We start from the raw sequence: 15,876 nt of genomic DNA on the forward strand, positions 1-15,876 counted from the left end.
ATCAAACTCAACTGGAACTCTATCATCAATTGCACTACTCCTTTTTGTTATACCAGCAACTTTACAGATTTTTACTAAAAAGAGATGCAACCATCTGCAGATCTCCACTGAGGGTGGCACAGAACAAAGAAACAGAGTGATATGGGCTGAGTGCAGGTGAGACTTTGTTTTTAGTTCCGATCCATTCTGATCCAAATAATGTAATAGGTAATCTTATAATGGAGTATTTCCATTTTTCATTTTCTTTTACTGATTATCTGACTTCTTTAAAAGGCATACATCAAATAATGTTTTTGACCACAAAGGTATTTTCTTGATTTTACAGACTCTTGCATTAGACAATACTGCCAATAGGTCTTGTCAAAATGTTGGGTGAGTCTCATTAGTAATATAGAAACGTTTTCTTAGCAAAAAGGGCTGGAAATGCGAAGACCATCGTTCAAGCTGGACTGTGTGGACTGTGTGAGAAAATGAGCATCTTAATCTTACCAACACTGGGATGGGAAAAGGGCAGAAATTGTAATATGAGAGACAAGACAAAGCGTGGTGCTCAGTAGGATGTCAATTGTTATATTGGGCCGGGAAATACCAAGGCCGATTTGGGTCTGACCATTCTCCTCTATCATCTATATATTTTGTCTGGATTTATGGCTATGAATTAAGACTCCATTATTAATTTTTGCAGTGATGGATGTATGTGGCATCCCTACTGCATGTACTGTGGGTTATTTTAAATTATGCCATAAAATGTCTGGATCATAATTACCTGACAAAGACGAGCTCTCCAGCAGTAAAGTTTGAGCTGTGTCATTTAAGTAGATCCCACAGATAGAGATGCTGGAATCCATATGAATTTCACCTCTTTTTTGAACCTGCAATATGCATCCATAGGGATTCATGTTAATCATAGGCATTATTAACAACTGTTTATGTTTAGTGGCATAGAAAGGCATGAAAAACTGTGGCTACCCAGATTTAATTGCCGTTAGTACACCCCAAACATAACATAATCAGAATTGCACAAACAGAGGTGAGCACATGCAAGTGTTAGAGGTCGTTGTACTCTCGATGCAACTACTATTTTTTAAAATAATTACCCCCTTCATTTCTGCAGGCCATCCTAGCTCATGTTTTACAAAATATTTTATCCAAAAGGGCATTGAAATGTTCTATTTTACAAAAGGAGAATGCAAAACCTGTTATTTTGTTCACTACCGCTCACCAAGGGACATCACCCTACATCTTGCCAGTATCTAACATTTCTACAAATATTCTTGAGTCTTGGTGCTTAGCCAGCATGACCTCCAGTCCTGGTTCAGACCTCGAGTTTCTGTGAAATTAAAGTAAATGTTGAGAGTGACAAGTTTATTGTCAGGGATGATTTTGAGGTCTGCAGGGCACCTGAAGAATCCAGATGGAGACCAATGAAGGTTTAAGGACCTTTATTAGCTTTAGGTCATTAGAGTGAGCCTCGCTGGCACTACATCCACCTCAGCTCTCCCAACAGCCTTTTCCCTGTGTCTGTGTCAGCCACGAGGACTGATTCAAAGAATGCCCTCTTGGCTGTCACGGGCATAGGACAGCCAGCCACATAATGACTGCAGTGCATGTAGGCAAGGGCTACATGCACCACGGAAGTCATCACAATACACCTATCCCCTTAAGATAACAAACCTAACACATGTTTATGTTTAAGAATTTATAATGTGCTCCCGGTACCCTTGAGCTTAAGGGCGCAAAAATAGAAAATGCACAAACTGCTGACAAGACATATCATCAAGCTAAAAGAAACTAGTGTGTGTTATCCGCAGGTACTTAAGCCATAAACAGAGAAGTCTAACAGAATAATAACGTATTCAGTTTTTTCTTATAGACTTCTGTGTATTCAATACTTCTAATGTCTGGGGGCAAAGCATTCCAGGCTGCTGGGGATGCAAAATTAAATGCGCCATTATGCGGTTTAGCTAACTTGCACCGTGCGTTACTGAGAAAATTTGTGTTATTGGATCTCAATGATCTTCCCATTCCAATCATCCTAAAGCGCACTCTTGCATTTATAGGCAGCCAATGCAGGCTCCGTCTAGCATCTGATATCTGATCTCTACGGCCCAGACGTTCCACCGCACTTACCACTCTATTTTGAATGACCTGGAGGCCTTGATGGTCAGATTGTGCATTGCCAATCAGGAGGCTACAGCCATAATCCAATTTGGAACCGTTAATGGCTCTAGCTAACGTCTCTGCATTCTTCTCTGATATAAATGGGCGTAGGTGCCATAAGAGCTTAATAAAATAGGATGCAGATGAAACAAGACTATTGACCTGGGACTTCATGTTCATATTCTTGTCCAGGGAAATGCCCAGAGTCTTTACTTTCTTCTTGACCTCAATTATACAGTTATCTATACGAAAACTGTTGTATGAAGGGCGCAGCCTAGCCAGTCCATTGTTGGTCCCGACCATGAGAAGCACAGTTTTTTGAACAATTCAAAGTCATACCATTCACGACCATCCATCTATTGATAGCTTGATATATGTTATTGATGTTTTCTTCGTATTCCCTATATGATCCTGAAATGGAGATGACACATTGTGTGTCCTCTGCATAGTTGACAAACAATATCCCTTCCTGTTCCAACATATGAAAAAAAAGACATCATATAGATGTTTTAAAAACAAGGGGAAACACACACACCTTGAGGAACACTGAATAGTAGGGGTGTGGGTTTGGCTTCTGCCAGCTCACTTGCTATTTTCATTTGTCTTCCACTTAAGAACAAATCAACCCGGTTTCTAAGAAAGCAGGGAGCAGAGGCAGCAGCTTAATCCTGTAGCTCCTGGCCTTCTCCTGCATCTAACATTATAGAGTGATTATGAACTCAACCAAGAAGATTGAGACGGCTGAAAATCCGATTCCTAAAAAGCCCAAACAAATCCCGGAGATGGATGAGATTCCAAGTCCTGAAGATATATACTCTCTCCTGATGAAAGTGGCCCAGGATGTTGAAGAGGTGAAATCTTCTATGGCAGATCTCAATTTGAAGGTTTCTCAAATGGATACCCAGGTCTCTGCTTTAGAGAGTGGCTCTACTGCTATGGGCACTGAAATAGTCGCCAGTTTTAGAGCATATCATAACCTGAAAGGAGAGTTGCAGAAAGAAAAGGGAAAGGCCCTGGAGCTGGATCTGAAGTTGAGAGGCAAGAACGTAAGACTTGTGGGAGAAGACAGAGAAAACCAACAAGAATTTATCAACCTTGGTGATTGACATTTATTTTATTTATTTATATATTTATAACGTGCCGCAGCTCGCAAGCATCAGGGCGCGACAGAAACACGAAGACTGAAGATATCACGGGACTGCGTAAAACAGAGAAGAGAAGAGATCTATTGAAGGAGTGCTTCAATTTTGATTGTATCTCCATAGAGGACTTTGATCAGGTGTACAGAGTTGGAAGAAAAGAGGGTCTGAAAGCCAGGCAGATCCTGATCACTTTTATGAGCACTTGGATGAAGGAAGATATTCTGAAAGCTGCAAGGGACAAAGGGAGTGCCTATTATAAAGGAAGCCCAATTTCTATATATCCGGGTTACCCGAAGGAAACCCTGGTGATTAGGAGGTCTTTCAAAAGTGCTAAAGACAAGGTCTGGCTTTTGGGTGTTAAGGCGATCCTGAATAGAGCCAACCTCTTGAATTTATTTCTACCCGAGGGTGTGAAAGTTACATTGGATCCTAATGAAGCTGTGACTTGACTGGACTCCATGAAAGTCCCATCTAGCATGAAGTCCTAGCCTTAAATGGATGTCATATATGTCTCCCCCACTGGTACTTTTATTTTTATTTATAATGAAAAGATATTTCATTTTAAAATTTGTAGACAAAATGGCGCCAGCCCACTAAAAGAGTTAAACGTTTAAAATTTGTTTGGAACACTTACCGGAGATTGGGGTATCTTTTGAATCAGCCCGCAGTGGCTGGATTCCAGGATGGATGAAAAAAGGACCCTGCAGCGTACAGATGACGTGATGACATCAGCTGTATTGGATCTCTGGTGCTTTTAATATTGGCTAAACTTGCTATGTCTATCTATGTACATTTCTGAAGGATTATCATCATTTGTAAACTATGTAAAAAGTATTTAATTGTATATGTTGTAATGAATAATATTTTGAAAGGTTGAAACCTTTTCAGCCAAACAAAAATAAAAAAAAAAAAAGGATCTCTGGTGCTTCAGAAAAAGGGACCCGATTGTGACGCTCGACGTTCACAAGTATTTACTATGCATTGGTATCAGCTGACTTGGTCCTCCAGATACGATCCTCGCTTCATCAAGTTGGTCGAATGATTGTGGGGTGATTATATGATTCCCAAATGCATCCTGAGGTTTTTGATAGGTGAATATCTCATGTAAGTGTGTTGGGTGTTGCTGATTACCAACCTTCCTTTGCTTTAAACAGAATTATGCCAAATATGTTGGGGTTGGGATTTGGATGGCCAGTGGGTTTTTTCGGTTCCGGGTGATCAAATTCAGTTGGGTTCTATGGACACTGTGGGACTACAATGGGTTGGGAGTGGATTGAATAGTGTTCCGAAAAACACTGGTGGCCAGAGCTTCTAGAGTTGATTTGGTTTATTCATTATTCTGTAAGGTTGGAATAACTTATATACCAGTGCGGGGTCAGGGGGGTAGGGGGATGATTAATTTGAATTACACGCTTTTTTTAGTTCTAGTTTTTTAGGAGAGGTGCCTAGGATATGGGTCCTTGTGTTATGTATTGTTCATTTCAGAAATTACAGCTGCTGCTGTTCTGTTTTTACTTCAGAGGGTGGGGTTTGGGGTTTACTTGTACATATTTTACATTGAGTTCATTGAGTCTAGTACCTGGTGTTAAATTTAGGTGGTGTGAAATAAATAGGGCGAATATAGTCATGTATGATTTGAGTGTTGTCACCTGGAATGTGAATGGGTTAAATAATGCGATCAAAAGAAAAGAGATTTTGAGCTATCTGGATGATTTAAAGAGTGATATATGCCTTCTGCATGAGACACATATTGTGCAGGGAGACCTTGCAAACTGGAAAAAGGGTGGATTGGAAGCGTTTATGGCTCCTCTTACAACTCAAAATCTAGAGGAGTGGCTATCTTAATACGCCAGAACGCTCCTCTGCATGTTCTGAAGGTGAAATCGGATCAGGAAGGGTGGATGATTGCACTTTTAATTAATATTCAGGGAGCCAGGGTAATTTTGTGTAACATACACGCCCCATCGGTCGATGATGGAATTCTTTAGGAAGGTGGCACAAACTATTCAAGACTTAGATTCTAAGGATATTGTCCTGGGAGGAGATTTTAATGTTGTGCTGGATCACGGTTTGGATAAAAATAATTGATGGCTCTGCGCAAACAGAGATAATCACTATTTGTCTCTGATTAACATGCTAATGGAACACAGTTTGAAAGACAATTTGAGGCTGGAGCATCCGACTGCCAGAGAACATAGCTTGTACTCTGGGGAGCATGCGGTTTACTCCAGGATTGACATGCTGCTACAGAACGAGTACAATCGGGAGTATTCTTTTATCTTATCATGTGCATGTCATGATGCACTTGAAATTGGATTTTGTCATGCATAAAATTTATAGCTGGAGAATACTTCACTTCTACAGGATGTAGTTTTGGTAGAAAAACTTACTGCCAAGATAGATTTCTTCATGAAAGAGAACCACAATGGAGAAGTACAAGCACAAACAGTTTGGGAAGCGTTTAAATGCACCGTAAGAGGGATTCTTATCGGCTTGTCAAATGGGCAGAAGAAAAGATATGAAAAGGGGAGACTGGAATTAGACTCAAAGATTAGGGCTCTATCACGGGAGGTCATGGTGAATCCAGGACAGTCTGAAAAGTGGAAAGATTGGCAGAGGATGAAAAAAGATCTAAAGGCCCTGATTGCAGATAGGGCGGAGAGGAATTTATACCATTTAATTGGTAGTATTATGAAAAAGGTGAAAAGTGCAATCGGTGGCTGGCGTATAGGTTGAGGAAGAGGAATTCTGAAAGATCCGTTACTGCAATTCGGGATCAGGATGGTTTGCTCACTTTCTAACCGACAAGAATCAATGAAATCTTCTGTAGGTTTTACAGTGAATTATACAAAAATGATCAGAGTATTAAGGGAGATGGTGCACAGTTCCTCCGTGACTTGCAGATTCCAGAAATATCTCGGAATTACTGTCTGAAGCTTGAGGGAGAGATTTCAGTTGAGGAGATTAAAAGAGCGATCAGTAAATTAAATTCCGGGGAGGTCACTGGGACCGGATGGGCTCCCGATGGAATTCTATTGGCTGCTGCCAGATTCAGCCCTAGTACTGCTAAGGGACATGTTTGAGGCTTCCTTGGTCTCAGGTTCTTTACCACCTACTATTAGACATGCAACAATCTCTGCTTTTTGGAAGAAGGGAAAAGATGAAACTCTCCCATCAAGCTACAGGCCAATTAGTTTGATCAATACTGACAATAAAATACTGTCAAAAGTGTTGGCCTTGAAATTGGAGAATGTACTTCCACGATTGATTCATTCCAATCAATCAGGTTCCGTCAATGGCAGACGGACCTCGAGTAACATCTGGAATTTTATCCAAACCATGTCGAATGCCAGAGACTCTCAAGATGACATTGCAGTGATTTCGCTAGATGGGGAAAAGGCATTTGATCGGGTGAATTGGGAATATCTGTTTTTGGTGCTTTTGAAGATGGGGTTTTGGGAGAGGGTTGTTTCTTGAATAAAGCTATTGTATGCCGGTCCTACTGTGGATATTAATACAAATGGTTTACGGTCGAGATAATTCATATTAAAAAGAGGCACGAGGCAAGCCTGCCCACTTTCGCCTCTGTTATTTGTTATTGTTATTGAGCCCTTGGCGGTAGCTTTGAGGCAGGATTGTAGATTGCTCAGAGTGAAATGCTGGGGATTAGTACAAAGGTTATGGCTGTATGCCGATGACTTGCTTCTGGTACTCAGGAATCTGGAAAATTCTATGCCAGCGCTTATGGATATTCTGTTTGAGTTTCATCAATCGTCGGGCTACAAATTAAACTGGTCTAACGCAGAGGTAATGCCACTGACGCCATCTTGTGATAGGCAATTTATGACTTCATACGGATTCAAATGGTGTGCAGAAAGAATGAGGTACTTGGGGGTTTGGTTGACACCCAATATCATGGATTATGTATGTGAGAACCTGAAAGAAATGTGTTCAGATCTTAAGGTCGATTTGGAGTGATGGGGATTACTGAATCTCTCACTGTGGGGAAAGGTTAACACCTTGAAGATGACTGCGATCTGAGGATCAATTATGTGTTGAGTATGATCCCGCTGACCATTAATCCCAAATTTTGGAAGGACCTAGACAAGCTGGTACAAGGTTTCATCTGGGACCACAAGCCACCCAAATTAAAGTTATGGAAAATGCAACTTCCATTAGAGAAGGGGGGTTTAGGAGTTCCCAATTTTAGGGCTTATCACCTGTCGTTCATGTCACACTTTTTTGTACCTTTCTTTAAGGATGAATCCGATGAATGGGCGGAAGCTGAGGCTAGCTGCAGTGGACCTCTTTCGCCTAGAGCGGTTTTGTCGACGGTTTCTGGACCCGGCGGTGTAAAGAACCCATTGGCTGAATATTTAATGGTCTCATGGAAGAAACTGTGTGAATTATTGAAGAAGGTTACTCTAATTGGCCCAACATCTTTGGTATGGATGAACCCTGGAATCAAGGTCAATGGCAAATCTATTTTCTGGCCGGGTTGGTTCTTGAGCGTTGTAAGGTGGGGCACTGACCTTTTCAAGGATGGGAGGTGGCTAACGGCCAGAGAGCTTCAGGAGAAATGGAACATTGTAGGTTTTTCAATCGCAGATTACCAAAGACTCAGAAAGGCACTGGGTGTAGCTGAATTGGAGGCTGGGCTAGACCTGGATCTTTTCATCATTGACCCCAAACCAGGAGAGGGCTTGACCAGCAGACTTTATTGCCAGATTGTTGCATGGTACAAGGGAAATGATTGCCTGAAAGATGATTGAGGCAGAAGAATTGGTTGTGAAATCTCGGCTGGACGAGCAATGGTCAAACATATGTCAGAATGTTAGACTTTGATCGATAAGTCTTGGTGAAAGATCCCGCCAGATCAAAATTCTAAATAGGATCTATTGGACACCTGAACGTGGAGAAGAGGGTTGGCTGATTTCAAAACTTTGGTGTTGGGGGTCTGATGAGCTATTGGAGGAATTAACTAAACGTCAGAAGAAGTGGTTATTCCGTGGTGCAATGGTATGGAAGAAACTAATTTTAGCTAGTTGGAAGTCTGCACTGCCTGTGAAATTGGATGCTTGGATGAAGGAGATGCAAAGATTGGCAGACATTGAGAAAGTCATATATAGGAGGGATAAGAAAATATCTCTCTTTGAGCAGGTCTGGGGGAGATTTCTATTGTTGTACTAGACTCTGAAACTTTTCATGTATGTACTAAAGAGGATGGATGGACAAATGGGTGGGGGGGGGGGGGTGGTGGATTCTAAGCATTTTGTAACATGAATTTGATTGACTACTAATATGTATATATTGCTATTGTGAGATTGAATGTCGGCCTGTTCTTGTATATATGTGTCAATTTTGCATATTTGAAAACAAATAATAAAATAAAAAATAAATAAAAAAGAACAAATCAACCCATTGGGTGTCTTGGGCTGAGAAATGGGCATAGTGCTTTAACCTGGTGGACAGGATGGCATGGTCCACCAGGTCAAAAACTGCTGATAAATCTAAAATCTTCAATAGGTCTGTTTGGCCTTCATCTATTGTTTGAAGCAGTTTAGATTTTAGGGAAACCAGAACGGTCTTTGTTCCATGGCCCTGCCGAAAACCAGACTGGAATTTATGAAGAATCTGTGAGTTATCATTTTTGTGAAATTTAGTTATATCCAACCCTATCCAGTATCTTCAAAAGAAAAGGTGTGTTGGTGATTGGTCTGTAATTGGAAGAGGTCAGGGGGCAGAGATTTGGCTTTTTTAGAAGCAGGGTAATCCAGGCCTTTTTAGTATTGTTTGGCACACGGTTATGCTCGAAAGAGGCATTCACACATTTTGTGATAGCTGTTATAAGTAAATAACTGCTGAACAGGGGTATCCCATACAGCTAGGGATTTTAAGCTGAGCAATTGTTTTTGCTAATTCTTCCTCTGAGATAGGTGCAAAATTAAAAATCTGGGGATTATTGTCTTTAACAGGAGACAAGGAAGGAGGGGCTTCTAAGTCCTTTATGTGCAAGAGCAGTTTTTTCTCTTCAATGGAGACTTTTATCTTTAGTAGTTTGCTGCATAGGGAATCCTGTATGTTGTTGCACCATATCTCGTCCTTTAGGACAGAGTCTTGGTTAGGGCCCTTCGGGTTCTCTTGCTCTTTTAGTATTTTAAAGAGCTCTCTACTGTTTGATGTTGTGCTAGCAATTCTGGAGTTCAAAGAGTCCTTCTTTGCTTGAATAGTGGCAATTTTATATATCTGTGCTGCTTCTTTGTAGGCTTCTAGACTAGGAATATCTCTACTTTGTCGCCAGGCATAGTATAATTTGACTTTAGAGTTCTTTAAGTTTGTCATTAAACCAAGGGTTACTTATATGTTTCCTCTGGTGAACCATTTTAAGAGGTGCAAACCTCTCTGTCACCACATTTAGAGAATAATCGTGTGCGAGATCTCATCCAACCCTTCCATGTTAGAGATAGCTGCATTTAAGCTTGTGGCCCAAATAATGAGATTCTCGAGTTTCTTGGAGCTTTTAACAGGAAAAGTAACTTTAGGCTCAACCCATCTTTTCGGAAAGTGGTTTATAGACATCTGAAAGTAAATACAAAAATGGTCTGGCCATGGACAAGGTGTAACTGCTATGTCAGACAAATTAAGATTTTGCGTTGCAACCCAATCCAGAGTATGTCCCTTTATATGTGTTGGTTCTCTGATAAACAGAGAGAAACCCAAATAATCCAATGCGGTGTCAAGGTACTCTGCTGCATCATCCGTGTCATTGCCCAGCCAAAGATTAAAGTCCATGAGAATAACAATTTTTTGTCTTAGGCTTCAAGAGAGCCAAAAGATTATTAGATGGTTCTGTTGAAAAGATGGGTGCTGGTGCCGACGCCCTATACAAAAGAAAGATATTTAATGTTGTTTCTGCACTAATACCTGCTTTTAACAATAAGGTTTCAACTACTTGGATGTCTTCTGTCCTACTTTCCCACAACTTTAGATTAGATTTAATAATCAAGGTGACTCCTCTCCCCCCGTTTTCAACTCTATCCTGTCTAATCAGGAAGTAACCTGCTATTGAGGATCCTGCGGCCTCGTGGGCCCAGGTTTCTGTGAGAGCACAGATATCAAGATTATTCTCCTCAATATGCATAGCCACCTCCGTGGAATGTTTCAATGGAGATCTAGTATTGAGTAGCATACATTTCAAGTTGCATAGCAAGGATATCCCCCCGGTGCTGCCCTCCTGAGAAGTCTGAATAAGATCTGGAATTGGACATTTTTTCTGGAAATATTCCAGTCTAGGATCACTTTTTTGTATGTTAGCCGGCTTTAAAGGTAATAAATACAATACATAATCTCTCCATTTGGAGGTAACACACCGTAACCTTGAACTCTTCCAAGTTATCTTGCCTTCCATCCCGTCACACCTTGGTGTAGACTCTTCTCTGATCGGTGGATCCTCTGCCAAAGTCATTGGTTCCACATTTGCTCCAGAACATAATGGTTCAACCTAATTTCCAGAAATACCAGTCTCTAATTCCTCCGATATTGCTTCCTGCCTCACATCCCTGACATTCATTGATTTATCATTCTCAGATCTTACAATACTCTGCTCCACACCTCTTGTATTTCCACCAACATTCTCATCACTCCATACATCTCTCACAGACGCTCTGTCACACACTCTGTCCTCTGCTTCATGGCACTTGCCAAGTTGCCTCATGCTCCACATTGTCCCATATTCTAATACAACCACAATCTTACGAATCCTCTTGGTACCTGACAAATACAGAACCTCCTTCCCCCTTATCCTGGGATTCCATATCCTTACTTTTTCTCCTGCTCGAAATGGTTCCTGATTTATCTGTTTCTTTCTCTCATACTACCTTTTGTATCTCTCTCGACATTCCTCTGCTCTCCTTATAAGTTACTGTCTGTTTACCTTGACTGGACCCGATGTGCCCAACCATTCCGATGCCAATTTACTAATGGGCTTCCTCCCCCTCAAGGATATAAAAGGTGGCACTCCCATTGATGAATGTGGTATGGTCCTGTAATCCCACACCATATCCCTCACAGTTTTCATCACATCTAATTTAGACATGGAAGCCAACTGCAGCATCCCTTTCACAACTCTCATGAATCTTTCCACAAGCCCGTTCTGCCTGGGAGAGTACAGGGCTGTTGTTTCGGATCTGCGTGATTTTTCCATCGCAGAAAAGTCCATGACGGAAAAGTTTGCATGAGAAATGTGCGAACCACAAAAGGTTCGCACATTTCCCATGCGAGCAAGCATTCAAAACCCCTACATACCCACACCCCCACCCACACACCCAACATAACCAAAACCTACTTACCTTTTTTACACGCTGAGTCCCTGCGGCGCCAGTTCCCTTTCACTTCCGTGATCGGGAACCGGCACCGCAGGGTCCTTTTCTTTCCCCGGAGCTGCAGGGGTGTCCCCCGGAACCCTTGCTCACTATACCACACAGTATAATGAGAGGGGTGTTGCGGGGGACACCCCTGCAGCCCCCGGTTTATTTTATTTTTTGGGTGTGCTGCAGGGGTGTCCCCTGCAACACCCCACTCACTATACCACACAGTATAGTAAGCGGGGTGTTGCAGGGGATACCCCCACAACCCCTGCATTTTTTTGTTTTTATACTTATCTACAATGCTACCACCAAAGGTTCAAACTTTTGGTGATCGAACCTTTGGTGGTAGCATTTTTCTAACTTTTTGTACGGTCAGACCTTTTTTTTTTGGTCCGATCATACAATTCTGTCTCTTCATGTCTCACTCCTGGACTATTCAGATAATTCTGAAAATACCTTTCATTGGAACTGTACCCATTGTCCGTCAATATCACTGACGGAAAACCCTCTCTCTGAAAAATGTAGTCTAGAAACTCTACCACCGCGGTGGCAGTGATCTACTCACCCCAACCCACATATGGCCATTTGCTGTGGTAATCAATTAATGTAAATACATACTTCTTCCCATGATATTTTCCAGGCAGTGAACTGTAAGAAAATGTTTACTGCCACCTCTCTGTCACTATACTTTTATTACGGGCTCCTTGGCTAATCATCGGAAAGACTAAGTATCACGGCATGCAGAGCCATCTGAAAAGCTTGGCATCATGGTAGGCAGTAGGAAAACACTCACACCTTTTTGCAGATACCAAAATAAAGTTCAGAAGCAATGATAACCCCAACACCCTTTTGTATTTGGGGTTTTTCTTGTTATATTATGTTTCATCAAACAAAACAGCCAACACTTTAGGAATACTTATCGCACATGGGCACACAGGCAAAATGACATTTCTCATTGAACTCAAAAGAAAAACAAACATGCAAGGCCAGTTTTCACAATTCAATATTACATTTGTATTGGCAGCTTATTAATATCAACAGCTTTCAAAATCCAAGCCTCTTTGGCGCTCATTCACAACCCCCACCCCAGAACAGTGATTTCTCATTCCCCTAAGCAACCCTGGTTGATATTCATTAGTGAAATTGGCAGAACGACATACATTCCCTAGAAGCAACCTTGTATGTACACTTGGCAAGTTTTGAGAACCCATGTATGACAGAACATAACTTCCCCCTTCTGAATGATTTACAGTTTACACCCAGGCTAACCCAGTTGTCCTTCGGTATTTCAAGGACAAATTAGTTCTTGCCCTTTTTTGTGGCCCGTTTGACACTTCCCTAATTAGTCTATGGGAGATACCCTAATCAATTAGCCTTTTTACCTATACTCACCAAGATCTTTGTGTTTGAAGCCTTTGTCTGCTTCGTGGTTCACCCCACTGGCAATCGTCCTCCCTTCACAATGACTGTCTCTCGTGCCAAGATCTGCTGCCTGCAGGGTCACAGCGAGCCCAGCACACCGGCAGATCAGGCCGGCCTCATCTATGCAGCTCTGGTCTGCCCACCGCTCCTCTCCCGCATCAGGAACAGTCTGACAGCCTGCACCTGACTCGATTCTGTTAGATGTTCTTTCTCTCCCTTGCCTTCTCTCTCTGTTCTACCTTTTTGTGTGACAACCCCCTTTCTTTCTCCTCCCTTTAGCTTTTAAGCCATCTTTTGTTTGCATCCCTTTACCTATATTTCTCTATGGTTTCTTTACTGTTTCTCCTCCTATACTCAAATACAACCGTGATGTCATTAGTGATGTCTCTGATCAATCACCAACCCCCTTCTAGACACCACCCCCAGTAACTGTCCAGTCTTTTCTGGTCTTTTCTACGATGACCCCTACATAGCAATTTTGTCCAACACATCACCAGAGCCCAGATGAATGTGAAACAAAATCCTGACTCACACCAACCTTAACAATGGGCCCTGTAAGCTAGGGGGTTATGCATAGATGAAAGTAGAAATAATCATAGGACACAAAAGCTTTATTAAAGGTTTTTATTCAATGTTTATGTTTAAGTGACTGTACCATGTTCCTCACCATGGGGGACATCTGGAAGACTGGACTGTGGGACAATGGGCAGGTCTCCCCGGCCCACAATAATAGACTTAGCTGGGGGACGTTCTGGAAAAGATAAAACGTTAGAGGTGACAGTTGAAGGAGGGGGTGAAAAGAGATAGAGAAAGCAAGAAAGAGGAAAAAGAAGATTAACACTGCCTGGGGGGTTGCTGCCCGGGGGGTTGCTGCCCGGGGTGTCTGTCAGCTGCAGCCTTGCAGTGAAAAGGAAATAGCCCATGCCACGTGCATGTAGCGGCCTGGGTGAATATAAACGCCCAGGGTTGCATGTGTAGGGCGGACCCCGAGCCAGAACATGACCTGTGAGGCAACAGCCCACCAGGTGGCCATCCCGGGTGAGCCAGAGAAAGTCCTGGGCCACGTGTGCAGTGTGGCCTGGGTGAAAATAACATCCTGGCCCAAGCCGCGTGCCGCTGCCAGTCCGGGCAGCCCAGAAGTCAAAGAAGTCCTGGGCTGCATGTGCGTTGTGGCCCGGGTGAAGAGCAGGCGGGGCAAGCGGTGAAGAAGAGAAGACCCCGGCGGCACCAGCGAGAGAGGCAGCACAGCATAGGGGCCTGCCGGAAATCCGCTCTCCCCGGGGCCAGAACGGGGAGAGCAGGAGGAAGCAGAGCTCACCTGGAGCCCCCGCCGCAATGTCCTAAGCAGCCAGGGCTCATGCAGAGTGTGTCGGCTGAGTGCCTTAACTCCGCCCAGGTGGGCGGGCCTGGGCAGAGTACAACAAGGACTTTCCCCCGCTCTTGCTAAAGCACTGCCACAGAGGAAATTTAACCCTGCACCTTCTAGCAGGTAGACCAAGTGCTTATAAGCCCAAGCGCTATTAAAATTAAAACACTGCCACAGAGGAAAAGAGCAAAATGTAACTACTGCGCTGCCAGCAGGCAGCATGGGCTGATAAGCCCCAGTGAGACATTTAGGGCTGGCAGAGCCCCAACTAAATTACACCACTGCCATGGAATGGGCTTCTAAAGCTCTGCAACCACAGCATCACCACAGAGGAACTAAGGGCTCCCAAAGCCTGTTTTAGGCACAAAGCACTCAAAGCACTGCGGGGACATCACCCATACCATGAGGACTGGGGCTATCAAAGCCCTAACAATGAACAGGAAAAATGATGCAAAAAAACAGTCACACAGCGCCAATTGTGAAATGTCAACTTGTGCTTAAGAGGCACAAATTAGTTTATCGGTCTGAAATGAAATCAATACAGCCTAACACGTGTTTCGAGCATGACCGTGCTCTTCATCAGAGGCTGTTTACATATTAAAATAATGTAATTTTTGGTACAAAATATCATTTAGTACAAAGTTATTACATTTGCAACCCAACGTCCAAACCGGAGGACAAAGTCACAGATCACATGGATAATATATCAAACCAAAAAATATGTATATGTAATATGGAGAAGCCCATGGTCAGTGTGTTGCACGTAAACCAATTGAAAGTTATGAAAACAAGGATCCGTATAAACATCATCATTCACAGTGCAAAATCAAATTATTAGAAATATGGTACATACCAAATCCAATTGGTAAATATGAATTGATAGTCCAAAGAGAAAAGTGAGAGGAAATAAAACATTATGAAGCAAGAAATTAGTGAGTTGCTTGCATTAAATCATTAAAGCTCAACATTGTGTATGAATATAATAAGTGGGCTGGGCCAATGCACAATGAGGCACCAGCGCATACAGCGCTCTCATACACTCAAAAGCGATAAGATGTACCTTGTAACGAGTAGCAAATATTCCATTTGACAAATAAGACCAGTCTGGCAAAGTTTACCAGCTGGTGTCCCGTAGGGTCAGTGATCAACTGAAAATAAGACAAGAGAAAATGTACAACACGTCACGCTAATTCTTACTTTCTAACCAATGTATGTCGTGATTAAATAAAAGGTGTCTTGGACATACCTCTAATCCTTCGCAGTTGCGGTCAGTAACTGTTCAATCATCACAAAGAATTTCTATAACAATCCAAATGGATCCAATGTAGTAAAATCAACGTTTCAATCACCAATGCGAGAAGGGAAGTGGAACACAAACAGTACTCAATTAGCTCATTGATTCTGCTGATTCGCAGCATTA

The 15,876-nt window shown here is 42.4% G+C and overlaps 1 protein-coding gene across 1 annotated transcript in view; it reads right to left on the minus strand.

The window, feature by feature from the left end:
• KLHL10 (kelch like family member 10) overlaps window positions 1-875 on the minus strand; it is a 146,733-nt gene extending 145,858 nt beyond the window's left edge. Inside the window, exon 1 of the mRNA XM_069634502.1 lies at window positions 767-875. The gene's annotated coding sequence lies outside the window, so the exon portion shown is untranslated. The remainder of the gene's footprint in view (window positions 1-766) is intronic.
• Between the last annotated feature and the right edge of the window lie 15,001 nt (window positions 876-15,876).

The sequence above is a fragment of the Ambystoma mexicanum genome, chromosome 13, assembly GCF_040938575.1.
Source record: "Ambystoma mexicanum isolate Mex_15411 chromosome 13, UKY_AmexF1_1, whole genome shotgun sequence".
Lineage (NCBI taxonomy): Eukaryota > Metazoa > Chordata > Amphibia > Caudata > Ambystomatidae > Ambystoma > Ambystoma mexicanum.